Here is a 23,677-nt window from a genome sequence, read left to right as displayed (position 1 = left end):
TGCTTGCTGTTTGCCATGGTTCCCTCAATAGAAGACTGTAACACTTGGGGTTCAGTCTTTGTCACAATATACACTACCACGCATGGTACCCCAACACTTGCCAATTTACTGGACATTTTAAAACAAATTCAAAATGAACATGGGGCTGCCTTAGCCCTGGATTTGGGGATGAAACTGATGTGCAATTTTGACACAGTGTCCTCAATAATTTTAAGCAACTTTAAAGGGGAAGCAGCAGGATTGACTATTCACCAATGGCTCTGAGAGGTTTCTCAACAGGAGTATGAGCTGCCAAATATTACTTCTGATACCTATACTAGTATAGGACGGGATAGTCTGGGTGCCAGACCATCTAAACCACGAAGACAAAGTACCATCCTGAAGCAAGGTATTAAACAAGCACAAGAGGGTTTTAAAAAAATGCTGGTATAAACAACAAAAAAAGAAAACAAGAGAAAAAAGTCAGAGAGAAGAATCTCCGCAACCGAAGACCTCTGAAAGAAGATCTGGGCCCTCATTATGACCTTGGCGGTAAATCCCACTTACTGCCATGCTGACTGCCGCCAACATACCACCGCCGCAGCGGATTACCGCCACCCATATTATGACCCACACACAGCAATCAGTCACTATACAGCCACACACACAAGTCCGCCAGCCCAAAGGTCAGTGATAAACTGGCAGTACCAAAACTCACACCATTACACCAACAGAACTAGGCCCACAGCATTATGGCAGACAAATCACCGCAGCGGACATTCAATGGCGCTAAACCATTGGCGGTACATAACACTGCGCTCAAAATACACACACTCAAACAAAACTACACAACAATGGACAATTTGAATAACACACACCTGACACACTTACACACACCACACCCACACCAATATAAAACACACACACACATTACCCACAACCCTTTACCATTACAAACAAGTGCCACAAGAGAGATAGCAAGACCACAGACACACACCACCATCACCTATACACCATCCATGCACCCCACATCACACACCCAAACACAGCACCCCACATACCCTCACCCACACCACTCACACTACACCCATGGCACCGCAACAACACCCCAGGTTCTCTGAAGAGGAGCTAAGGGTCATGAGGAAATCATCTGAGTAGAGCCACAGCTATTCGGATCACAGGTGCAGCAGACGTCCATTGCAAGGAAGATGGAACTATGGCGGAGAATCGTGGACAAGGTCAACGCAGTGGGACAGCAGCCCAGAGCAAGGGATGACATCAGGAAGAGGTGGAACGAACTACGGGGGAAGGTAAGTTCCACAGCAGCAAGACACCAAATAGCTCTTCAGAGGACTGGCAGTGGACCCCCACCTCCTACCACACAACTAACAACATGGGAGGAGCAAGTCTTGCCGATTATGCATCCTGAGGGCCTGGCAGGAGGAGGACTGGACTCTGGCAAATCTCTATTACTATCACCCCCCATACCTGCATGCCATACAAACCCCCTCCCCCTACCCTCACTCCTATTAGTTCACCACCTTCCACATACCCCACAACACACTCATTCCAATACCAAGCCCTGCATGCAACACCAATGCATGGACACCCCTCACAGACCTGCATGGAAACCCATCACTAAAGCATGCACACTAGAGACAATCACCTAGCCCACAAAATCACTACTCACACAAGGCAAAGTTGCCAGGGCAATAACAACCGTACAGGGCAACACACCCATGCACAAGATGACACACACAGAAACAACAACACTGCATTTACCTCCCCACAGGTCCCCCCACCCAACTTCACCGGAGAGGGGGTGCCAGCAACTTTCTGTCCACCCCCAGAAGAGGCCCAGAGTGATGACAACAGCTCTGGACGCCTAGGTCTGGATGACCAACCTGGCCCATCAGGGACCTCCGGACAGTAGGTTACCCATGTACAGTCCCATACCACCGAAGAGCCTCCCCCCTCAGGAAACATCAGCACAGTACCCAATCAGCGGGCCCATACCTCTGTCCCCAGGACACGTCAGTCAGCAGTATGTCCACCATTACAGGAACCCCAGGCTACCCCACAAACACAGGACGATCAGGGACCTGGGGTCAGTGAGCACACAGTTCAGGGGTCAGAGGCCCAGGACAAGAGGGAAGCTGGGAGGACTGCTGTGCGACAAGGGGAGGAGAGGCCCAGGGAACCGACTCTCCAGGAGGCACTTACCAACATCCTGGGAGCATGCCACCATTCCCAGGAGACCATGGGCCAGATACTGGACAAGTTGCAGGAGACCCAGTGGCTGCAGGAGGGACAGTACCTGGGGATCAGGGAGGACTTGAAGTCCATAAACACCACCCTGGTCACCATTTCAGGGGTGCTGGATGACATGGCCAACACCATGAGGGAGGCAGTGGCACACCACTGGGCCCCTGACACTAGCCAAACCGATGAACAGGCTTCCACCTCCGCTGCCGCTAGTGGACAGGAGGCCACGCCACAGGACCAACAGGCCACCAGCACCCCACCCGCTGCAAAAGGAGAACTACCCCACAAATAGTCCCTGCGATCCAGGCAGAAGCCAGAGAACATTGCCAAGAACCCCGCCAGGAAATAAGACTCTCCTGAATGTCACTCTTGTGTCTCACTCTGTCACCCTGTCCACCTTGAACTGCCATTACTCCCCTCCCTATTCCCCCTTGGACAATGCACCTGTGATACAAATAGACTGGACTACAACCTGGACTTTCCTCCATCACCACCCCAGTGCATTGCACACCCCCCTTTAATCATTAGCACTTAAACAAATACCATTTGAAAAAATACATGTATGGAGTCTGTCAAATCATTTAACCATGTATTTGTTTAACAATCTTTAAACACTGCAATATAACTGTACAGTATTGTATACATAGGAATGACCTGTAGTTGGCTGCAGTCAACACACAAGGAGCGATAGTGGGACACAAATATCTGAAAATAGAGATGCTGATGGGTACAGTAATTGGGCATGGAATTTGGAAAATCAGCCTGCCAGTGACAATGTCAAATACAAAAGTGTCAATGTAAAGTGTAATTACAGTGTCTTACCTGTGTGTCATTGTAAGTACTGTCTAATAATAGCACTTCTGTTGTCCTCATCCTCTGCCTTCTCATCTTCACTGTCCACAGGGTCCACTGCTGCCACACGCCCATTTACAGCCTCATCCTCCTGCAGAAAAGGCACCTGGCGACGTAAGGCAAGGTTGTGCAACATACAGCATGCCACGATGATCTGGCACACTTTCTTGGGTGAGTAGTACTGGGATCCACCTGTTAGATGGAGTCAACGAAACCTGGCCTTCAGGAGGCCGAATGTCCTTTCTATTATTTTTCTTGTTCGCCCGTGTGCCTCATGGTAACGTTCCTCTGCCCTTGTCCTGGGATTCCTCACAGGGTCAGTAGCCATGAGAGGTTGGGGTAACCAGAGTCACCTGCAAATATCGAGGGACAACTGTTAGACACACACTAACCCTTAGGGCCAACACCATACCCATACACCAACATCCACTGGGTGGGAACCAGGGCTCACCTATTAGCCACACCCGGTGCCTCTGGAGTTAAGCCATCACATATGGGATGTTGCTGTTTCTCAGGATAAAGGCATCATGTACAGACCCAGGATACTTTGCATTGACATGGGAGATGGACTGGTCCGCCAGGCACACTATCTGCACATTCATGGAGTGAAAGCTCTTTCGATTTCTGAACACCTGTTCATTTCTCCCGGGGGTTCAAATGCAATATGTGTACCATCAATAGCCCCAATAATGTTGGGGATATATCCCATTGCATAGAAATCAGCTTTCACTGTTGCCAAATCCTCCACCTGGGGGAAAGCGATGTAGCTGCGCATGTGTTTAATCAGGGCAGACAACACTCTGGTCAGCACTATTGAGAACATTGGCTGAGACTGCCAAGCCCACTGTTACTTGGAAGGAGCCACTTGCCAGGAAATGGAGCACAGATAGGACTTGCACAAGAGGGAGGATTCAGGTGGGCTGACGGATAGCAGATATCAGGTCAGGTTCCAATTGGGCACACAGCTCTGTGATTGTGGCCCTGTCAAGTCTATAGGCGAGGATTTAGTGCCTGTCCTCCATTGTTGCCAAGTCCATCAGGGGCCTGTACACGGGGTGATCTCTCCATCTCATATTCATCTGCAGCGGTTGCAATCTAGGGGGCAAACGGTGAGTAGCTGGTCAGTATCCCATATTTGAAAACACTAAACTGCATTGCATGTTGTGACTGTAACACAAGATTGTTGTATAGGCCCAAATGGTGCATATGTGTACTGTGACGCAGATAGGTGTCATGGCCTCCCTCCCCCTGAAATGGCGACCGCCTGTACTGTATGGAGTGACGTGTAGAAATTAGGTAATTCCGCTGATGTTGTGCGCCGTTGCGGGAGACGGTCATAAACCGCAGTGCAACTCCTCATTGGATCCCATTGGGCCCTATGGGTTACAGTGGCCAATGGTGATTTACGCCGGCGGTGACGGTACTCACCGCCGGGGCGTGACCACCATTTTCTATCTGTTCACCCACTTGCTACCTGACCTTCAACAGGAGAGGACCTACACTGCAAGCGCTGCTGTGACCTGTGTCTGGAACTGACCATGGCTCGTGTGGCTGGGAAAACAGCCCCTGCCTTCACCGCTGCGGAGTTGGAGAGACTGGTGGATGGGGTCCTACCCCAGTTCCGAATGCTGTTTGGGCCTCCAGACCAACAGGTGAGTACACTGTGAGCACGATGCATGGGGCATGAATGCAAGGAGTGCTGTGTGTGAAGGCCTCGTGTAAGGGGGGAGTAGGTGGAAGGGTCCTGGGCAGCGTGCTGCATGTATGGTGGGCAATGTCTGTACGTAAGGGGATGGGAGGGCTATGGTGGGACATGAGTGTAACAGGCTGGACGGTCTGACTGATACCTTTTTTCTATGTATATTTTTCTGCAGGTCAGCGCCCATCAGAAAAAGGGTATATGGCGTGCCACCGCCGAGGACGTGAGGACCCTGGGGGTCTATTGCAGGCAAAGCACCCACTGTCGGAAATGGTGGGAGGACCTGAGACGCTGGGCAAGAAAGACGGCGGAGGCCCAGCTGGGGATGGCCTCCCAACGAGGAAGGGGTGCCCATCGAACCTTGACCCTCCTGATGGCTCGCATACTGGCGATGGCCTATCTGGAGCTGGAAGGGCACTTGAGGTTATCACAGCAGCCACAAGGGGTGAGTACAGTTTCCAAATATACTACTTGCAAGTGTGGAGTGGTCTCCGGGTGGGGGATGTGGGCCTGTGGGTGCCCCTAGGCCATGCCGGACATTGCAGGGTAGGTCCCATGTTGGGCAGGGTATGATGTGAACCACCTCCAACCAAGCTAGTAGGCATCCACTACTAGGCAGGGGTCTGTGGGTCTCTGGTATGCTGTTAGTGGCATTAGGTATTACTGTCCATGGGCTGGTGACTAGCATTGTGACTGGTAGTGCATTGCCTAATGCGTCGGGCTGTTCCCTGTGTGTGTGTGTGTGTGTGTGTGTGTCTTGTACGCCAACGCTGGTGTTGGAGCAGCCATCCTTCCCAGGATGAAGCACACTGGGGGTGTTGCGTGTGTGTGTGTCACTCTTTTTCCTCCCCCCTCCCTTGTGTGCTAGGCGGCAGTACTCACTGTGGTCGTCTTCGCCGGCGTTGATGTTCGTAATGCAGGAAGAGGTAGACGAGCATGGGGAAAATGAGCAACTCGGGCTCCATGGCGTCGTTGGTGTTCCCTGAGTGTCCAGAGGTGAGTCCTTTGACTTCTGTATTCTGTTTCCGCCGTGCTTTTGATGTTGTTGGTACCGCCCCGGAAAAGGTGGCGGATAGGACTCTCTTAATACAGTGGGCGGTACATTGTCTTCCGCCTGGCTGTTGGCGGTTACCATTGTGGTGCTTGTTGCTACCGGCGTGGTGGTCGGAGTGATAAAGTGTCTGTCTGTCTGAGCAGTTTTCGCTGTGGTCATATTTCCTTTTTTTTTACCGCCAGCCTGTTGTCGGTATTACCGCCGCTTTATCACTGACCGCCAGGGTTGTAATGAGGGCCATGATCTCCTAAATAGAGAAACTTTGAAAATTCCTGATAGATACCAATATACTGAAACGGTCTGAAATGCAAAGTGACTACAAGAAGCGGAAGAAGTCTTACAATGTTCCTCAGAAGCTAACGTTAAAAAAGAGGACACATCCCCTTAATAAAATCCCAATTTTAAAAAGGAAAAGGTGGCTGTAATTTCAATCAAAAATGTCAGTCATGCTGAGAACAGTGCTGAAGAATAGGGCGTGGGCCATGACTCTGCTGGACAGCGCAACACAGGTCACGATTTTTCGCCATAATCTTATAGATCATCTTTGGCGCAGGCTCCCACGTTGTACCGCAAACACTTGGGGTGGGATAAAGATTCCCCATACCATACAATACCCATTAGATCTTCACCACAGCTTCAACCTAAACAGCCTATCAAATACAAGACAAAAGCTCCTGTGAGAGAGATTCTCACACAACTTGAGTACCAGGGAGTAATTGAACCCTGTGTACCGGCAATAAATAGCCTGTTACTTCCCATTGAAAAATCAGATCATTCATATAGAATAATCTAAAATTACAGACACTTAAACTGTCACACACGCACCTATGCAATACAGAATACACACAGCACAGCAGTAATTAACAATATAGTGAGCAAAAAATACAAAACAACCTTGGATAGTTCCAATGTTTTTTTTGGCCAAAATCTAGCGCTTCAAGGTCGGGATCTCAGCGCTTTTAGCTCATTAGGCTCACAGTAGTCCTTTTGCAAATTACCTCAAGGGTATGAGAACATCCCTGGGTTGTTTTCAACCCGAGTAACATCAAAACTACATGAGATTGATTCTGAGGCATTGTCTTATGTGGATGACATTTATCTCACACATGACATCCTCAACAGACATCTGGCAGGGTGGATCGGATCATTTTAGGATTCGCCTCCCAGGGCTACAAATTAAATTTCAAGAAAGCTTAAGTGCCCTATTTCTGGGATACAAGCTATCATATATAGGCAAAAGCCTGGCCCTGCACTTTCTAGAATAATGCGCTCAATTTCAACCTCCAAATACCATTAAGAAACTGCGGTCATTGCTGAGATTCTTAAACTTTGGCAGCACATTCATACCTGATTATGCACAGTGCACACAACCTTTTTTAAAGTAACCACTGGACAATAGAACACACACATTCTGAGAGAACTGCAGAAGGACATGCAAGAAGCAAAACATTTACACACGTGACAAAATAAACCTGGTCATCAGAATAATTGCTGGTGCTGTCGGTTTCACCTATGTCACATTCAACTGAGGTGACACGGTATCCATACCATACAAATCACATTTGTATTCCAAAACAGAACAACGTTTTGCACCAACAGACAAAATACTGACTGCTGTTCAGATGGCCCTCAGCAAGGACAGGCCACTTGCCCAAGGGAAATGCATTATTGTTGTTACCCCGGTGCCTGCCCTTGAGGTGGTCACAAAAGCCTGCATTCCAAATGCGAAAGCATTACATCCGCATTGAGTTTAATGGGCAACCTCCCTGACTGCCACTAATGACCCAAAAATTCAGACCAAGGAATTTCTCCAATATGAATAGGAGTACCCCACACCTATTAGTATATTACCATTAGACCAATACCGAACTGTCATTTATACTGATGGTTCAACACAACCGGCTGTAGGTACTAAACACCAATATTCAGCCGCTTGCTCAGCTGTAAGTGCAGTGAAGAGGGATGGTACTTTCCACCCTCAAAATACCTAAGAACAGACCTTAGGGGACTGCACAGCACAATTGGCAGAGCTTAAGGCTCTTGTCCTGGCACTGGACCATACGGATCGGGATTTTCCAACACTAATTTTGTGGGATTCGTACTATTGTGTCCAGTCAAACAATGATTACCTGAATCACTGTCGCCTGAAGGGCTTCAGAGATTTTTAAAGGGAACATCATCGTACACAGAAACTTGTGGTAGAAGGGTAGCTGACCTATGGGACAGACTACCAAAAGCTCGTGTAGTACATGCAATGGGCCATCAACGTGTAGGAGTACATGTTGTAGGAAACACCTTGGCTGACGAAGCTACCAAGTCTGCAGTAGCTATTGCTTCTGTTGCTGCAAAAACCCGCTCACAGACAAGGTTGGATAATGAGATGCTGGCTGCTGTGAAAGCTTCGGCTAACGCTGATTCTTTACCAAAAGCATACCCTGTAGAATTTGCCTACCATCTCAGTGCCCAGAACATTGCATTTGCAACTATTCCAGGGGTAGGAGATCATGTGATCCCCAACTATGACCACAGAACAGATCTCATCAAAGCAGCGCATGAGGGGTGTGTTGGCTACAATAAGACTATTACAAAAGCGCTTTTGGTGGCCAGGTCTTTACAAACAGACCAAGCAATATGTCCTTTGCTGTGACATTTGCAAGCAACTTAAAGGGCCCACCATTAAATGCTTGCCGCAGACATCCATCCTAATTTCCAACAAACCACTACAATGTGGGTACCTGGACCATCTTGGTCCCTTAAACGTGATAGTGCATACAAATACATCTTAGTCGCTATTGAATCTTGTTCTAGATTCCTGTGGGTAAGGCCACAATTGTCGGCTGATGCTCGGACTGTTTCTAAAGATTTGCTAGTTTTTATCGGTATATATGCAGTTGCAGCATTCCACTCGAACCAGGGCCCTACTGTTGCCTCTAGGGCATTCAGGGATACCATGGGAACGATGGGTGTCAAACTCTATTATTCCTCCCCCCAACTTTCATCCAGAGGGAAACAGCACTGTGGAGAGAAAGAACCGAGACTTAAAGCAGCCCTTAACAGTAAGAGTTATAGGTTCAGGCCTTAGTTGGCTTCTTCACTTATAATGGGTCCAGAGAACACTAAATAATCTGCCCAGAAGGTCCTTGACCCCATACATGGTTGTTTTTGGGATACCTATGTATGTCCCTGATCTTGATGTTTCTGTTGTGGTGGCAGCAGACACACTGTTTGACATAAATTAACCTGTTGTTGCTTTACAGGAGCTACAGCAATTTCGTGATGAGAATTCATCTGCCTGTGCCGCAACCTTGAGACTACGGGATCTGCCAACAGCATCTCCAGGCTGGATTCCTAAAGTGCAGGATCTAGTATGGGAAAAGACTGCTGTGAAAAGGAATTTGGCCCATCCTACATAGCATTGGTTCCAGTCTTGGGAATACACAGTACCAGAACTTTTATCATACCACCACTGCCGGGTTAAAAAAAAAAGGTTTGTTTCTATTGACAACGTCAAATTGCACCTCTATTGCGGATCCTTCATAATAGACCCAGAGGCCTTCGGGTGGTACCTGTTCACCTCTCTCTACCCAGCAGGAAATACCTCTGCGAGCAGTAAACAACACTTCTGCCAGCACCAATGCTACAACTGCCTCCTCAAGCACGGGAAGGGTGTGGAGAATGAGTGTCTGCTGATTCCTGTCACCACTTTATTGATGAATACTGTTCGATAGATGGAATGCTTATATTCCAATTAGACCCAGACAGATAACATCATCTACAATGAACCCCCACAAATGGTTCCATCCACCAGCTCTGCAAAGGCTTCTGTGTTTGCATAGATTGCAACTGATTATTTCATCGACCTGGATGACTTTTCTTCTGTCTCATCTGCTTCTACAACTGAGACTGTATCAAAGACACGTAAGCTGTACATTTAGCTTAAGAGCAATTACTTAATTTTTCCATGGTACTATCTGTGGATATTGTTGACACTGCTTGCCTTTTTGCTTTGCATTGGTTTCGTTATTGACTTTTTCCTTTGGATGAATAGCCATTATCTTCCTGAACGCTCTGCTGTTGAGCCAGGAGATGAGGTTTTGACACCTTACCTGTCTTCCCATAAGATCTGAAGAGACTTGTCCTCTGTGAACATTTCAGCAGTTTTGCTTCAAGATGGATTGTGTGGGAGAAAGTACCAGTTGACATGTACGGTCCTACTGAGGTAATTCAAATTCCATAAGTGTTTAAAATTTGAATGAGTGATGTTATTACACCTGGTATTGTTTCCAATGACTAGGATGTTAAAACAGTTGATTTCATGCTTTCTGAGCTTGAATATTACACTGTGTTTGAAATTGAAGATGTATATATTAACACAGCAAATTATGGGGAAAAGTTTAGTTATCGCCATTATGAATACTCCTTTCTGCACTGAACCAGTGCTCCAAGATTAGTATACAATTACACTTAGTAGGAACATTGTTCAACGCCACCTGTGGGGAGTCCCAATACATATATAATGAAGTCTGCATGCTTTACTGGGCATGACACCAGCAATGCTGCATTGTACTATTTTAAACTGTCACCTTCCAGAAAGAGAAAATGATTGCTAACAACACAAAATTAATCTACTCAGAATCCTTTGTTTCCCATTTTGCTGTGGAAGGCTATGAATATTGGAAAAACACTAATAAATTAAAAAGTGTAGGGGGAACAAAAATCTGGCAAATACAGGGTAGGGAAGCTTTGTTTAGAACATGCCTTAATTCTTTACAAATTATATTTTTGAATGACACTGGCCAACAAACATCCTGTTTAGGTTTAGCAAAGATAAAATAATTGAATTCACCTAGTATCCCCTCACCTGTTGAATTTCACAACTGGCAAACAATTTTAAATCTCATCGAAGAACAACTAACTGCTTGGGTACAGAATGGCACCTTTAATTCCTCACTTTCGAATCCCGGCAGATGGTTATTGTGGCGAATGGCCACATATGAGTGCCACGCACATTTTGTTAAGTCCTCTGGGGGTTTCAGAGAAAGCCGGCATGATCGTCGCTTTGTCTCAGCTCAACATTCAGGTACTGTTACTATGTACAGTTTGGGTAAACTATGCCAACAATAGCTGTGTTCCTCTACCTTAAGCTCTGTTAAAGAACACCGTAGTCTCCTGTCTGAGGATGGCAATTTACAAGATTTCCTGCTAGGATCCAGGAAGCCACACTCAAAGCGTTTCCTGTATGCCAGATTTAATGAGATCTGAAAACATTCCCAGATGGAAGCTGCTGCACGTTTAAGGCAGATTGACAAGGGAAACACGGAGAAGGCTTTAGCTGTTGTCAATAATGTCATGAACACTTTGTCCAATACAACTGGCACTTTAAATGACATTGTGTTATCTGCAATTGATATCATCCAGAATGACATGTCCCTTTCACAACATGGACAATGCCAGCTGCGTTTATCATGCAGTTAAGCTGGAAACTGCAGGTTTTCAAAAGGTGCTGTGTGCCCTGGAAGCACATTAACGTTACTCTATTATTTGCTGTTTTTAATTTGTCCAGACAACAGATAGTGGCTAAAAAAGAAGCAAGTTACATCATGTTTAACACTGAGAAATTAGAAAAGTTGCCTTTCACTGTAGCAGAAATCCCCTTGCCAGTATCGCTAACACATGGAGTAATAAATCTGCCAATTTCCACTTTTCGTTTCACAAAATGCTTAAAGCGTTTTGCAGTAGGCAGGTTTCAGCAGCTAGGAGGCAGCTACCTAAAGAGTACTCCTGTCTCTTTGATTTGTCCACTATTGCAGATACTTTCTAATGGAAGTTATGTGGTTGTGAATGATCAACGCTGCGGTGGAATGAAACCAGGAATCGCTTACGTGATTTCAGTTACTCAAATGGTAACTTGTTGTGGCCATGTTTTATCCCCTCCCCCCACAAGCAAGAGATATAAGTAGCAGACTTGTGGCCCCACATTGCTACTTCTAATGTAAACTTTGACAAGCTCAGCAGAGTAAAGGTGCTATTATTTCAAAACCATGTGGTCCTGACATCAGCCAGAGACACGTACGATCTCCAGATAGCAAGATCATCGGCTGAGATTTTCAAGTGCCTTTGGAGGATTCCCTATAACTTTGGCATTAGTTGGTGGAATTCTGCTGCTGCTATTTTTAATACGCAGTGGCTGTTCTCTCTCAGCAAAATAGAGTGATGGTGCTACCACCAGCCCAGCTGTGTCATGAACGAATGATGCATTATTTCGGATCTTCCTTGCTTCGAGATCTAGATAGGTCTTTGACATTCAGACCAGTCTTGATGTGTGTCCAGCCAGTGTTCCATTGAACCTGATGCCTCTTCCAATCTGCATCTATGGTGTGCCTTGCCGTGCAGCCTGCATCCCCTGTGGACAAGGATCTGTTAACGTTCTCAATGAGGGTTCATTCGTGGACATGTCCCTTGAGACTGCAGTTAATTCATGAGGCATCCTATGAGCCACCGCTTGTGGATTTGCTGGCTCCAACATCTGCCACAATGGACTGTGCTACCTACAGCGATCAACCTGCACTGGAGACCTTGGCACACTTCCGCACCATGGATCCTTCTTTCAATACCTTGATCAACTTGCCACCTGCCGAAGTGAAGTCCTTCCTGGTTCCAATCTCCCTTGGTGACATTTTTTGCAAGAACATGATTATTGTTACAATTCGACCATTGGCTTTTTCTCAAAAGATAAATGTGACACCAAATTACCTTTTAATTCGGCCTGTCTGTTGGCCTGCTTGGCTTGTCGCCTTGAACACTGTCTCTTATGTATGTTTTTAGCTATGCTTTTAGAGTTTTTATTAGCATTTTTCATATTAGGGCTTGGAATTCGTACCATTGTTCCGGCAATAGGGCAGGGTGTCCTGGGTCCATTTTAGTTAGTCACTTTGGCACAGTGATAGCTTAGCTTAGGCTTGCGGCTTGTGCCCTTTTACCTAGTAATTATCCTCTGTATTTCAGGACTGAGTTTTATTCATTTTATTATTGCTTCTTTTAGTGGAATTGTTTTAATTTCATTATCAGCTGCTAATCTCAGAAAGTGTCATTAACAGTGCTATAGATGACATACTTTGCATTATGTTCTTTTCCTCTGAATCACAAGAACGGATTGCGAGGCACAAATAATAATATTTTGTATTGCCAGCCCCAAGACTGTGTAAACAGTCTAACTCTTAGCTACGTATCCGCATCAGGCTTCTGTGCATGAAAATAAACATGTCCCCTATAAAACTTCTTGGAGATTAGAGAGGGTTCCATCCAGAATTTCTATCCATGCTGCATGCTGGTTTTCGGTAGATCTCAGCCTTTTTTGCCTCCATAGATCCTGATCTGGGGACTGGTGGCCTGACCTTGTACCAAGGTATCGGGGGTGGGGTGTGCTTCTCATGGACACTGTACAGACAGATTTGGCCTACGTCACCATGCTCTTGCTTAGGGGCGAAAGATTAGGCTTTTAGGTAGGAATTGTATACTAATGTTAGGACAATATTTTGGGGTTGTTTATATTTACATCTCTAATTTTCACAATCCTGATTTTGTCATTCCTCATTTTCCTAATCATTGCAGCTCATGCATTTTATCATAGAGTACAATATTTTAAATGAAGGTATTGAAAACAGTCCTGCATCTCTTTTCTTGCCTATCTGTGTGTAAGAGACTCGTATGTGGTGGGAAAAGGGTAAGGCTTGCTTTACCACAATTTTCCCTGAAGGGTCATCAAAGTCCCATGCAAGGCTGCCACAAATCACCTTTACCGGTTGGGTTTTGGTGAGGTGCTGCTAGACAGCCGGGAGCGTTAGGACAACAGCTGGCAACTGGTGTGGGGGTGACTAAGTTGCCTACAAAGCAAAGCTGCTGCCACCTCAAAACCAGCAGTCTTGTCGTAGTACGAAAGTCCTTAAGACAACTTCTTCATCTTTACCACCATCCAGGCCTAAGCTAAGAGTTTCAGTGGCCCTGTTCAACTTCTAACACTCAGATATAAGGGATATCCTCAACCCTGACAAATGGATATTATTGTTTTGATTTTGTCCTGTGTTCTCACACCTTTCCTCTGTACAACATGCACAAACCTGTCCCTTGTTTTCAGAACGGCGGGTGGAATTACTCTCTGTTAGAAATGTGGTCTTTGGTTGGCTGCCAGGTTACTCCCTGTCCAAGCAAGGACCCTCTCTCTACTCAGGGTAAGTCACACACAATCCAAATTATCCTGTGCCCACCCTCTTGTAGCTTGGCACTGAGCAGTCAGGCTTAACCTAGAAGGCCATGTGTAAAGTATTTGTGCAATAAATCATGCAATAATACTATAAAAATACACCACACAGGTTTAGAAAAATATAGAATATTTATCTGGATAAGATAAGGTCAAACGGATAAAGATTTGATAAGTACATGTAAAAATATCACTTTAGAAAATGATAAAAAGAGTCTTAAGTTCTTAAAAACAATAAGTGTCCCTTGCAAGCACAAAGTACCTGGTTTGCGTCTAAATTATTCGCAAGGGACTGCAGAGGAGGAGATGCGTGGAAAACGGGGAGGTGTGCGTCGGTTTCTCTGGACGCACATAGACGATGCGTCGATTTCCAGCGTGCAGACTTGGATCCTCTTTGGGTTGCGGGATATTTGGACACACTGGAGACGATGCGGGGAAATTTCTGTTGCACGGCAGGCACTGCGTTGATTTTTCTTGCAGCAGTTGGGCTGCATCATTCCCGCTCGGCTATGCGTCGATCCAGTGGGCCGTGCGTCGAAGTTACGGTCACAACGCTGGTACTGCGTCAATCTCCACTCGGGGAGCGGGGCTGCGTCGTTCCAGTTCGGCGTGCAATGATTTTCTCACCGCGATGAAGACTGTGCATCGTTTCTGACAGGCTGTGCTTTGAAATTTCACTGCACAAGGAGTTCTTTTCAGAGGTGAAGTATTTTTGGCCCTGAGACGTCAGAAAACAGGAGGCAAGCTCAATCCAAGCCCTCGGAAAGCACATCTCAGCAGAGCCAAAGGGCAGAAAGGCAGCAGAATAACAGCAAGGCAGCAGTCCTTCTCAGAAAAGCAGTCCAGGTGAGACCTTTAAGCAACCAGGCAGCTCCTCTTGCCAGGTTGCTGGTTCTGCTTCAGAGTTTCTTTCCCAGTGGTATCTTGTCCAAAAGTGTCTGTGTGTTGGTGGGGTCAGAGGCCCAGTTTAAATACCCAAATGTTCCTTTGAAGTGGGAAGACTTCAAAGAGTGGCTTAGAAGTGCACAAGGTCCCCTTTCAGTTCCATCCTGTCTGCCAGGGTCCCAGTGGGGGGGGTTTGCAGTCCATTGTGTGTGGGCAGGCCCCTGGCCTTTGACGTGTGTCAGGCCCTCCACACTCCCAGCCCAGGAAGACCCATTCAGTATGCAGATGTGTGCAGGTGTGGCTGAGCATCCTGTGTTTGGGGTTGTCTGGGTGAAATGCACACGAGAGCTGTCAACTAACACTGCCAGACGTGGATTGTAAGGAACAGAAGGATTTAAGTGCAGAGAAATGCTCACTTTCTAAAAGTGGCATTTCTAAAATAGTAATATTAAATCCAACTTCATGTCAGCGGGATTTTTTATTATCATTCTGGCCATACTAAATATGACCTTGTTACTCCTTTCACATCAGAATCTACCACTCAAAGAGTATGTGAGGGTAGCCCCTAGTGTTAGCCTATGAAAGGAGCAGGCCTCACAGCAGTGTAAAACTAATTTAGGAGTTTTACACTAGCAGGACATCTAAACTACATAGGTACATGTCCTGCCTTTTTCCTACATAGTACCCTGCCCTATGGGTTACCTAGGGCCAACCTTAGGGGTGACTTATATGTAACAAAAAGGGGAGTTTAAGGCTTGGCAAGTACTTTGAAATGCCTAATTAAATTGGCAGTGAAACTGTACACACAGGCCTTGCAATGTCAGGCCTGAGACATGGTTAGGGGTCTACTTATGTGAATGGCACAACCAGTACTGCAGGCCCACGAGTAGCATTTAATCTACAGGCCCTGGGCCGATGTAGTACACTTTATTAGGGACTTATAAGTAAATTAAATATGACAATAGGGTATGAGCCAATGTCACCATGTTTTAAGAGAGAGAGCATATGCACTTTAGCACTGGTTAGCAGTGATTTAAGTGCGTAGAGTCCTAAAACCAGCAAAAACAATGTCAAAAAGTGGAAGGAGGCAGGCAAAAAGTTGAGGGTGACCACGATAAGGCTGTCACGTCTAACACTCTACCATGGAACACAGAGCCTTTTGTTCACAATTCTGGACTGTACCAGCTCCATATGCCCATCTAATCCACCTTCTACCCACATTGCCCTTGAGGACTGACCAATATAGGTTGTCAGAAATCAAGACCGAGTAAGCAGACCACCACGCTCTAAATATTCATCACTCACCCTGGTCCCACAACATCCAGAACACCCTACCGTAGACTCAGTGCAGCAGGCCTCTGATCCAAACCTTCACTGAAGTCATTGTATTCTGACCAACACCAGCAACAAGGCACTCAGAGCTTCAGTCGATGGCCAGCTTACACACCACTTCCTATGAATCAGCAAGAGACAGGTAGCACACATTTTTATCTGTACCCCTCACTATCTTTGTACCTCACTCTAAACCATTACTTATCTCTCTTACTCGTATCTTTCTACCTGCCTCATCCTTTTTCTACATGTCTGTATCCTTCCACCAGGCTACCTAACCTTTCTCTTGAATGCCATTTTAAACGTAGTTGAAAGGGAAAAAAACTAGATCAATAACCCAAAATTAATAGTTTCATCAATTCTTGTTCAAGTTTTCTTTTTGTACTATTTTACAAGCACACACCAGGCAACCTGAATTTTTGACTGTTTTTTGCATTTCCGTTTCTGAAACTTGAACATATAATTCAATATTATTTGGCATGACGCATTAGCACTGAATTAGCTACAAATGAGTGTTCCAAATAGAGGGACCACAAATCCTTCAGTTGCCATTTTGTCTTCTGAATGTTACCAAAAAAGGATTCTGTTGTATGTGCTAAGTAAATGGAATCGTTTTGTTCAGCATTCTGGACTGTGCTCAGTTTTAGGGCGTGATCAGGACTGTGGAAGGACTGGGCTGGTTGGTTGCAGGATGAGGACATTGTTGCTTGGAAGTGAATATCACAGTACCTTGTGCATGGTACTGACACTGCAAGTTAGGGTGGCACTGTTTTAAGTGCTCAGCAATATTATTTGTTCTGCAAGCTTTTAAAATGTTTTATTTTTTAAACCTTTCTCCAAAACGTAGATTATTGATGCTAAACGTTTGAAAATACCATAATTTGAGTAGGGTACACCCAGATTATTTCTTGATTGACTGGCTTTAGACCTGTATGCACTTTACCACTTTGAACCAGGGGTAAAGTGCTTGTGCTCCCCCTTTCAACATGATAAAATTGCCATACCCCTAACTGGCATATTTAAATTATCTATAAGTCCAGAGTACAATGCACATTGAGGTATTTGCTGGAAGGCAGAAGTGGAAGTGGGAGCTCAATAATGAGCGGCAGCAGAGCCGGCAGGGCTCATATTATATAGGTGCTTCGGGGTCCACATCGGCTACCTCAGCTGTCTTAGGTGAGGTCCAGCTGCACGGTCTAGCCGCATGCAGGGAGTCCATCAGTGACCTGAAGACCAGCCAAAAAGCTGCCGAAACACCAGTGGAGGTTCTCGCAGCTGGGTTACCATAGGCACCGAAGTGGCCATGATCGGTGGTGCAGTAAGCGGCCACGGCTGTGGGAAAAGCTGTAGCCACTCACACTTGCATTCCTACATATCTGCTCCACCACCTGTATAACCAACACAGCCTGTACAGACTGCAATGCCTGCACTGCCTTCCTGCAAGCTGTTCAACAGGAGGCTAGACTATGCTGCAGGAGGCAGGAAGAGCTGGAGGAGCCAAAGAAGGATGTGAAATGACGTCTATGCAGAGAGGCGGTACGCAAACAAGCACCAAGTAACTCGGGTGGAAAAAAGGGTCTGTCATTAGGCCGGTGCGGCTTGCCCAGGCGGCCCGGGGCCACCTTAAGTCTCACCTCCCTTGCTATTTATCAGTATGTTGATTTGTCTGTAGACTGAAAGCTCCCTGAATTAAGATCTAAATCTAGAAATAAACTTATGATAGTCTCCTCTAAGGGGCCTCTTTAAGGCTTGACAGCAGCTATCTTTAGCATGTACAGCACCTGCAGCTCTGTGAATAACTTTGAGTGAAGTAGATCTATAAGCATGTTCGTGCTCCTTCCTGGTTACACTCTGGTCGTGTAGTGCTGCAAAAGGGAAGGTGTGGCAGCACTCCACATTTGTCACTCTTATCTCCCTATCAACACTCTTGGAGCATATTTAAGGAGTCTTGGAAGCCTGCTCCATGCAATCATAGCTGTGAGCAGAGAGCTAGGAGTGCTGCTGCATTGGTGGCCCATCTAGGTTCAGATGCAGCATGTGGGTTTTGGTGTTCTCCTACGTCCTTTGCTCTGCCTCGCTGCCACCCATTCCACTTTATTAGTCCTCAGCCCCTTTTGTGGAAATATAAAAGAAAAAAAAAACCTTAGGTCAGGAAGGATTCTTTCTGCCAGACATTGTCATAAAACGAAATGTAATCCATTAAGGAACAAAGCGCCTTATCTGGGAGTTTTAAAGAGGAAGCAGATAATCCCTGCATACTTATAAAAATCATCCGAAGAAATGTCCACTTCTATACCAGTAGCGCAGGCAGGGATAAAAGTGAATCCAGAGATGGAAGAGTTCCCTCAGATCATGGTCACAGAGGATCTACATGGGCTAAATAGACTGAATCAACAGCTAAACCAAGTGACCCACAGCACCAGAATTAAAAAAGACTATCCAGGGATTTCGGGCCAGTCAGCAACAGTAAGGAGGCTCAACAACCTACACAGGCCTTGCAGTCATCGATTGTGTTGGATTATACCATACTGGACAGTTCTCCTTTAAAATCCACTTTTGGTCACCAAACGGGTCATGGAGACATTGCCACCCTCATTGCCCAAGTCAATGTACCTGTTTTGCAGTAGTCCTAGTGATAATACATCTGTTTTGTCATATATTTTGGGGACTCCGTATCTGTCACTGAATTCCCTTGTTAGTATTTCATCAGATTATGTGCGCTTTTCTAGAACACTGAAAAGCCATGAGCTAATGTTGTCATCTATTAGAATCTTATTGGAAAAAGCTGCAGACAACTCTGTTCATATCTTGGATACACTAGCCGCAATACTTAAAGTATTGCCATTAAAACCGGTTGGCAAACCAAATCTGATTAGCTCAAAAAGATTCACAACCGGTTTTGCAGAGCCTGGTGTATATGTCGGCTGTCCTGATTACAATTCACAGATGAAGGTCAAAAACCATCTACCTACAGTAGATTTTTCCGTCTTTAAGATCTATTGAAAGAAGGAGAACCACCTGTACCCAGTGGATGTCAACAACAAGGTGGAGACCTTTAGTCTCGTACTTGGTTCAGGGCCAAGCAGTGAAGTTTTTCCCATCTTTAGAAAACCAAAAAAAAGGAAACAATGGTCTCCAAAGTGCAGGAAACTGTTCCTGTGCCTGGTAAAAAAAAATGAAAGAAGAAAAGAGAGGGGCGAGAATGGTTACACTTCTTATGCTCAATTTTCAGGCTGAGGTCTCTGCCGACCAGGGAATATCATCACAGGTACCAACACAGGCAATGCCATGGGCAACTAAACTAAAGGAGGACAAAGTACAACTACAAATAGAAAGACTTATGTTGTTACTGTTAGCATGGAAAATAATTTGCTACAGGACATTTCCTCAGTGAACAACTGTAACTGTGATGACTATTCACTATCTGCTTTAAATCCGACTGCCAAATCATTTAATCAATCAAGAGGACTTGGAACCAGGGATACTCTACTTATCAAACAATGATGCTCATTCGGTTACCAAAATGGGAGAGAGTTGCCTGAAAAACTCACTCTTGATTTCACTGTTCTGTGTGATGATTACTTTATTTCTTTAAATAGATACTTTTTGCTGAATTTTTTGGCTCAAGTAGAACAGCTAAACATGGTAAGCAGTAGGGATACAAAGTTGGTAAAGTTGCTAACGATGTATTCATGGTGAAAAAAAGAACAATGGTTATCTTTAATGCACCTGTGATTGTCAATTTGATAATGAATAATTGTTAGTTGTTTATTTCTAGAGGGATTTATATTGTGCCACAAACACCAAAATTACACATTTCTGTAGTGAATGTGCATAAGTATCTGAATATGTCTTGTCTTCTATAAAACTGTACAGCCTGGGAAGAGGAATTAGTGCACAATGCAAAATTGACTATAGTCTCTTGTAAGTCTGGTAATCAAAGGATATCCCTTGTATGTCAGAACTTAGTCCCCGAGATGAGGGGTGATGATTTCTTGCAATGGCAGTGCTTGGCAGGGGCCCTAAACAATGATAAGAATTCTAGGACAACTCGCTTGTAGCAACCTATTTAATAATCCTACCAAAATTCTCTCTTGGAATTCAGCGGGCTACTCAAAAATTGTGGAGAAATTTTTTAATCTTGCTCTCTTAAAACCAACTATCGTATGTCTCCAAGAGACATGGGTAATTTGGACCTTCAAGGTAAAAGGTTACTTTGTCATTAGCAGTCCTGCAAATAAATTCATGAAAAGGCATGCTTAGGTTGGAATAGCCACATTCTTGTATACCAACTATTCATGGTCTTATAAAGTACTTTGTCATCCATCAAATCTACTGCACTGTATATTCTTCTCTAATGATAAGGGTGTAGTACGTCCTATGACCCATTTGATTTTGTTGAATATATGTATATAATAAAACAGCAAGAGAGGGACCACTTGCCCAAGAGGACAGAGCACCTTTATAGAGTATAAAGTCAAAACCTCCACTTAGGAATTCAATGTTTCATACTCACAAACAACTGAGACCACTGATTCAACCGTGCCGCATTTATTGAGCACACTATTTCTTACTCAGTGCAAACAAAATTTAGCAACACGTAAGTATCATATTGTGAAGAGCTTTGACACCACATATGCCAAAACACATCAGGTTTTTCATAAACAGTGATAAGGCATTAATCATCTAGCTGTCTGCTGATGAATTTTACAACCAATTTCGGCCTTAGTTAAAATATGGCACAAACAATAAAAAAGTTTTAAAAACAAATTATTAAAAACATACAGAGGGACAGATACATAAGACAACATACGTATGTCTTTATCTTCTACTAATCTTTTTTAATCATAATTCAAGATACTTGATGGTCCCAAACAATAATCATCTATTGCATCCCGAAGTTCATCGGGTTTAGTCCAAAATGTATGTCAACGTATTTCTGTGGAGTCCGTAGATATTGACCACCATCTTCAGGACAAAATTTCAAATAATATTTCCCACACATGTGCATAAAAAACATTAAAGACCCTTTTATTTTTTAGCGTTCCTAGCTCAGGATCCATATCATGGTATTAGAATCGAGACAGGACAAAATATGTCCTAATGTTTTATCATTTAAAATTTCGAAAGCATAAGAAAGGTGACTAATTATCTATTTATTTTGTCTTGAATTCAGACCATCCAGATAAAAATCCCAATTTGTGGGGCCTTAATCCTCTTTGATATTTAAAACCATTCACCCCACCATTTGGATGAATCAACAACCTTTTATCTAAAGTATAGCGGGCGTATTTTTAAAACAGTCTGTTTAATTATTAGTAGACTTCTGTAATCACTCTTGCCTTCAAACAATGATTAACACGTCCGTGGGTTGAGTGGGTGTTCACCGTTGTTTGTGAATGTGAAACATTGAATTCCTAGGGTGAAGTTTTGACTTTATGGATTATGTATATATTATAGAATAAATATATATATATATATATATATATATATATATATATATATATATATACCCCCCAGATAAGGAGAATAGTGCCTTTTTACAATAATGTTTTCATTTCATAAAGGCTACTGCTGCCAAGGAACAGATGGGGAATATAGTAATTAAAGGGACTTTAAGGGCACTGTTTCCAACCATTCTATAAGACTGTTTTCTGATATAGAAAGCGAGTAGACTCTGAATTTTCCAAAGGCAATCTTTCCTGTAGACTCCAGAGTAAATAAAAGAGCTTCCCTTCTGCTGGAAACATTTAGGGAATATAAGGCTATTAGTGTAATGGTAGAGTAGATAATGACAAACCAGCCTGCCTGATTCAGTACACCCGCCATGGTACTTCGATAAGTGATTATTTTATAGGCTCCTACTCAGTTTTTTTCCTAAAGCAATTAATGGTGATTAATAACACTTGAAGTGATCGTAGAATATTATCACTCACTATTAATGGGAACCTGGAGTCTATGGGGGTCATTATGACCACAGCAGTGTTTACCACCATGTTCATGCTGGCAGTCATTTCACTGACTGCCAGCCCCCTCGAAACCCTGCTGGCCGCATGGCCGGCCCAGCAGAATGCAGAGCTGGGACATTGCAGTTAATGCCACTATGCGGCGGGTGCAGCAGCACCCGTCGCGCACATCACTGCCCGTAAATCGGTCAGTGACCTGCGCAACAGGGAACTGCACAGGTGCCCCTGCACTGCCCGTGCCAAGTGCATGGGCAGTGCAGGGGCCCCCAGTGGAGCCCCGGAGCACCCCTCTGCCAGCCTCTCCCTGGCGGGTGAATCTGCCAGGGAAAGGCTGGAGGAAAAGGGATCATTATCTGGCAGGCAGCCCTGCTTGCAGCACTGCCCTGTCGGATAATGATTTCTGCCATCATCAGGCTGCCTGTCGGCGGTAGCCTGGTGGTGGTGGAAGGCCGCCTGTGGCGGTTCACACAGCTTTCATTATTTGATGGCTGAGACCGCCATGCCGGTGGCGGTAATTACCGCCGCCACCGGCATGGCAGTCTCATCCGCCAATGTTCATAATGAGGGCCTATATCTCCTTTGCCAGATCGGTGAGGATAAGGTGGTATATCTAAATGTTGTTAATGGAAGGGTATCTTGGAAGATGTTTAACATATTGACCCTTTCTAGAGACCTAAGAAGAGCCTCAGAGGAAATTCCTGAACAAGGCAGGATTTCAAGAGACCCTTTGCAGAAAATATGCAAAAATGTGTAAGGAGTAACCCAACTCTTTTAGAGAACACTTGCCTCAAAACTAGGAAGTTGGGGAATCATTCTAATAGGGGGTCTCATCTTTAATTAGTTGATTATTAAACTTCAAAGGCGACAATTCATTTACTACTCAAAATAACGTAGCAAGATTAGAAATTGTTGAAGAAGGAGGAGAGCTAAGTGGTTGCTTGTGCAAAAAAGAAAACACACAGATAGAATGTGGGGGGACATTACAGAAGCCGTTAAATAAATAAATGATAGATCCTTCTGGAAGATTATTGGGGAATGTAGTGGATGGAACCAGTATGCCTAAAGTTAATACTATCCCTAGCGTTGAGTGGTGCAAATACGTTTCCTCTTTGTGTCCCCTGAATAATCTGGAGAACAGGTTGATGGGCAGTAATTGCTTAATTTCGGGCCCATTGATATGGAAAGTTCTACTATCCCTTATCCATCTAGGTTACTAGTGGCTCTTCTTGGCACTAGATGCACAGGGGCTAGAGGGCTTGACCAGCTGCCTATAACGACCATAAAGCCATAGGCTAATGCATGGTCCATGTATATGGCAGGGCTGTTTAGATTCTGCTGCTTCACCGGGGAGATACTCAAATTGTGGAGGGCAATATTGTACTTCCATT

The sequence above is a fragment of the Pleurodeles waltl genome, chromosome 3_1 (assembly GCF_031143425.1).
Source record: "Pleurodeles waltl isolate 20211129_DDA chromosome 3_1, aPleWal1.hap1.20221129, whole genome shotgun sequence".
Classification (NCBI taxonomy): Eukaryota; Metazoa; Chordata; class Amphibia; order Caudata; family Salamandridae; genus Pleurodeles; species Pleurodeles waltl.
This window is presented reverse-complemented; position numbering follows the sequence as displayed.